The sequence below is a fragment of the Physeter macrocephalus genome, chromosome 18 (assembly GCF_002837175.3).
Source record: "Physeter macrocephalus isolate SW-GA chromosome 18, ASM283717v5, whole genome shotgun sequence".
Classification (NCBI taxonomy): Eukaryota; Metazoa; Chordata; class Mammalia; order Artiodactyla; family Physeteridae; genus Physeter; species Physeter macrocephalus.
In genome coordinates, this window is record NC_041231.1 from 55887814 (window position 1) to 55893388 (window position 5575).

The following is a 5575-nucleotide window of genomic DNA, read 5'->3' on the forward strand; positions in this document are numbered from 1 at the left end:
TATCCCCTGCATCGGCAGGCGGACGCTCAACCACTGCGCCAACAGGGAAGCCCGAGTGTTCTTAACGGGAGTGGCCACAGCGGTGAGAGGCCCGCGTACCGCAAAAAAAAAAAAAAAAAAAAAAAGCAAGGCTAGAGAGTTGTCATTGGTATAGTTTTTATCTAGTAGTTTTTATCTAGGAGGCAGGAGGATTAAAGCAAGGCTAGAGAGTTGTCATTGGTCAGGGAGCTGCATCACTCATGTTAGAAGAAGGAGGTGTTCCCTCATTTTTGTGCTTATGGAGGGCTTCATTTCTGTCTTGTCCCAAACACAATTATGGTGTAGAACACAATTATGGTGTAACCTTCTCTGAACATGTTCATATTCTGTGAGTGTAGTGTATGTCCCGCTGGGAGTGTTCTGCTAGCAGAATTGTTTTTCTCTTAGTCTCCAGGCTTGTCAGCACAGCCATTTTTCACTTTCTCACATGTGGTCCCAGCTGTTGGACCTTATCCATTTCACGGATATGGAAAATGAGGTGTTAACCCACTTTCCCAAGTAACAAGACTAGTAAGCAACTATTATCTTAACTGTTACATTCAGCTTTAAAGGTTCTAGAATTCGCCTATGTGGAAAACATCTTGGGTTTCTTCTCTCACCTTTCCATATCAGCAGCTCTCCCTCGTTTACAGGGAGGGAGAAGAGTTATTAATTCAGACCTGGGAGGTGTGGGACTTCCCCGGTGGGGCATTGATTAAGAATCCGCCTGCCAGTGCAGGGGACACGGGTTCAAGCCCTGGTCCGGGAAGATCCCGCATGCCGCAGAGCAACTAACCCCGTGCGCCACAACTACTGAAGCCTGCGGGCCTAGAGCCGTTGCTCTGCAACAAGAGAAGCCACCACAATGAGAAGCCCGTGCACCGCAACAAAGAGTAGTCCCCTCTCGCTGCAACTAGAGGAAGCCCGCATGCAGCAACGAACCCAACGCAGCCAAAAATAAATACATACATAAATAAAAAATTTTTTTTAAAACGTGGGAGGTGGAAAATCTCAGTGGGACTCTGCTTGGTCACCAACCATGGCGAATCAGTTTGCATCCAGCTAGTGATGGTACCACTGTGTACCCACAGTGCCTCAAACCCGATGTGGTCCTTGCCACTTGTGGAAGACTGTCTCCAAGAATGGTTGTCACCAGTCCCTCCCATCCCAATATGAACATTGCTGCTCTTCCCCTCCCTTTGAATATGAGTTGTGACTTGCTCCAACCAACAGAATGCAGAAGTGATGCTGAGCCAGTTTTGGTTCTAGCCCTTGAAAGGCATGGTAGTGTCCACTTTTCCTCCCTTGTACTCAGCTACCATGCTGTAAGGCTATAAGACTGTCCTCCTGGAGCGAGACCATGAGAAGGGGAGCCAAGATGTCCCAACTGACAACCAACACCAAGGTTCCAGACATAAGAATGAAGCCTTCTTGAACCTTCTAGCCCAATCCAGCTGCCAGCTCAATGCAGTCACATGAGTGATCCTAGCTAACATCATATGAAACAGAAAAACTGCTCAGGGACTTCCCTGGTGGTGCAGTGGTTGAGAGTCCACCTGCCAATGCAGGGGACACAGGTTCGATCCATGGTCCGGGGAGATCCCACATGCTGTGGAGCAACTAAGCCCGTGCACCACAACTACTGAGCCCACGTGCTGCAGCTACTGAAGCCCACGCGCCTAGAGCCTGTGCTCCACAACAAGAGAAGCCACCATAATGAGAAGTAGCCCCCACTGGCCACAACTAGAGAAAGCCCGCGCGCAGCAATGAAGACCCAATGCAGCCAAAAAAAAAAAAGAAAAACTGCTCAGTCAACCCCCAGAATGGTGAAAAATAATAAGTTATTGTTATTGGACAATGACTAATTTAAAAAATTGAGATATAAGCACATACCATGCAACTCACCATTTTAAAGTATATAATTCCATGGTTTTTAGTATATTCACAAAGTTGTGCAGACATTACCAATATCTAATTCTGTGTCAAACCAGCAAGGTAGAGTGGGGTTTTTTGGGGGGTTTTTTTTTTGGCCATACCTTGTGGCATGCAGGATCTTTCCCCACCAGGCATCAAACCGGTGCCCCCTGCAGTGGAAGCATGGAGTCTTAACCACTGGACCACCAGTCCTGTGTTTTGTTTTGTTTTGTTTTTTTTAATGACTCATTGGTGCCTTCTCCTTGAGGACATTTCCAATTTACAAGTGAAGAAAAAAATATGTATGTTAAACATATTTTTATTACTCTCTAAAACCTGAATTCAGAAAGATTATTCAACTATAAATAATGGGAAAATTGAGTAGTTAAAATTTTATCATCATCATCATGAGATATTTCAGAACACAGAAAAGTACATTATATATTATGACAAGTTTATTTACCACTCAGATTTGACAAATGTCAACGTTTACCACATTTTCTTCAGATCTTTCTTTTGAAAACCATTACTGGTACAGATGAGTCCAATTTATATTGCCTTCCTGATTGCATTTCCCTTACTCTCTTCCCAGAGGTAGCCACTTCTCTGAAGATGGTATGTGTCCATGTAGTCCATGTTTAAAACATGATATACCCATAAACAACATTTATTATTATTATTATTTTGCGGTACGCGGGCCTCTCACTGTTGTGGCCTCTCCTGTTGCGGAGCACAGGCTCCAGACGCGCAGGCTCAGCGGCCATGGCTCACGGGCCCAGCCGCTCCACGGCATGTGGGATCCTCCCGGACCGGGGCACGAACCCGTGTCCCCTGCGTTGGCAGGTGGACTCTCAACCACTGCGCCACCAGGGAAGCCCAACATTTATTATTATTCATTCAACTTTAAATATCACACTGACAGTATCATTCTGAAACTTGCTTTTTAATTTTTTTTATTTAAAAAAATTAAAAAGGGACTTCCCTGGTGGTGCAGTGGTTAAGACTCTGCACTCCCAATGCAGGGGGCCCGGGTTTGATCCCTGGTCAGGGAACTAGATCTCGCATGCTGCAACTAAGAGCCTGCATGCTGCAACTAAAAGATCCTGCACATGGCAACAAAGATCCCGCGTGCTGCAGCTAAGACCCGGCACAGCCAAATAAGTAAGTAAATAAATAAATATTTTAAAAATAAAAATAAAATGTTTAAAAAATGTTTTCAATTAAAAAACAATTTTTTTTTGCCACACCATGAGGCTTGCGGGATCTTAGTTCCCCAACCAGGGATTGAACCCGGGCCATGGCAGTGAAAGCGCTAAGTCCTAACCCCTGGACTGCCCAGGAATTCCCTGAAACTTGCTTTTTCAACTCAATGCTACATTTTTGAGATTGAAATATATATTCATAATATATATTTATTTTAAATATATAATATATTTATATAAACATATTATAAATGTATTATATATATATTAAATAACATATATAGTTTATAGTATTCCACTAAATGATGATCACTTAAGTATACTTTTGTAGCATGATCCCTACATAAAAGTCTCATAGGGACTTCCCTGGGAGTTCAGTGGTTAAGACTCCGCACTTCCAACTCACGGGGCTTGGGTTCAGTCCCTGGTTGGGGAAATAAGATCCCACATGCCTCGCAGGGCAGCCAAAAAAGAAAAGTCTCATAAATAATAAAGGCATTAAATATCTCACTGATGAGAAATCTGCAGGTAGACTGTTCCATTGCTAAGTCAGTGACTCAGCAATGTCAAGATGCAATTTGGCATCCCTGGGATTCTATCTTCCTCTTGTGGTCCCAAGATAACGGCCGTAGCTCTGAGCATAATACCGTTGCTTGTCGCAGTGTCCAAAGGAAGTGGAGGAAGGGGGAAAAGAATTTTCCTTTCCAGCCTTATTCTCTAACAAATAGGTACCACATTTCATCAAACCCAAGATCCTATCAATTTACTACTAAAAATAAAGAGTGCTGACAATTAAACTGACTTAATGCTTTCTTATCCCTTAGAATTTATGTTTAAATAAATAGCTCTTTGAGACCTAGACATAAAATTTTTTAAATTATTTATTACTCCTGAGTATACAAAACAAGAAAATAGAAATGAAATAAATTGTTTAAGATATTTTCAGAACGTCTTCCCACCAGAGTTCCACTCTAAATTACTTCTCAATTCAGTGCCTTCCCTGTCTGTGTTCCTCACCCTCTGTGCCCTCAGGAACACTGGCAAGACAGCAATCTCCTCACAGAATCACCACTGTTGTCTCAAGAAGGCCCATGCTGCAGGTTTTAATTCTGGCACTTTCTGGATCTTACCAGAAGTCACGAATGGTAGATTTTCAGATCAAGTTTGCACACACATGGGGAATGACAAACGCACCATAGCAGCCATCTAACAGAGATTGTGAGAAGCCTGATAATTTCAGAAACAAAAGAAAGAGTGTGTATCTTAGAATCAATGAAGTACAGTGAATCTTTCCCAGAAGTCTCTCACCAAAATCTCCCCTTAGTTCTCCTCGGTGAAGTTGGTTGCCTGCCCACCACTGGATCAATTACTGGCAAAAGAGATTCCAACTTATGCCTTGGATTCATCACAATGCATCCATAAAACATTTATGTGGGGGATAAATAAATTCAGGATTTTATTAACCAGAAGGAGCAGGAACGGACTGCTGAAAGGACAGTCCCTTATCACTTTATCACTGTTTGTCTCTTATTGACAGACTCAAGTCATTTCCAATTTTCATTTTACAAACACAGCTGCAGAACCACGCTTGGACATGTGCACTGTTACAAGTTCTTCTCTAGGATACATATTATAAGGTGGAATTTATTTGAAAGTATAACAAATCCTATGTGTCTATCCCCTAGCTTTGTTTTGTCATCGACTTATTTCATCTCCCCTGTCCCCTTCTTATGTTTTTGTTGCTGGAATATTTTAAATCAATTCCCAGACATCATACCATTCACTTCTAAACACTTCAGTATGCACCCCAAAAGGAATATCCAAATACTTTCTTGCATAACCACAAGGCCATTATCACATCTAACACAATTCAAAATAATTCCTTAATATCATTCAATTACCAAGCCATACTCAAATTTCCTCTATTGTGTAAAAATACTCTTTCTGTAATTTCTGTTTAGAATCAGGATCAAACAAGATCTCTTTTATTTGGTTATGTCTCTTGTGTTTCTTATAAGTCTTTTAAGTCCTATGTTTCTCTTAATCTAGAACAGTCCCCTACCCTTTTATTTTTTCTTTCATTGACCGGTTGATGAAATTAGAGTCCAATATAAGATCCCTCCTTTGAGATCTGGTATATTGCTTCCTTGTGGACCACATCCTTTATGCTCATTATTTCCTGTGGACTGGAGATCAGTTTTAAAGGCTTGATTATATTATGATTAAAAAAAACTTTTCCCTGAGAATCTTTCCTAGGTGGTGCTGTGTACTTTTTGCATCACTGTCTGGAGGCATGTTATACTTTCTGTCTCATTTTTGGTGACATTAAGATTGATCCTTGGGTTCAGATAGTGACAGTCTGATGATTTTTTTTTTTTTTTTTGCTGTGTTGGGTCTTTGTTGCTGTGCGCAGACTTTTCTCTAGTTGGGGCGAACGGGGG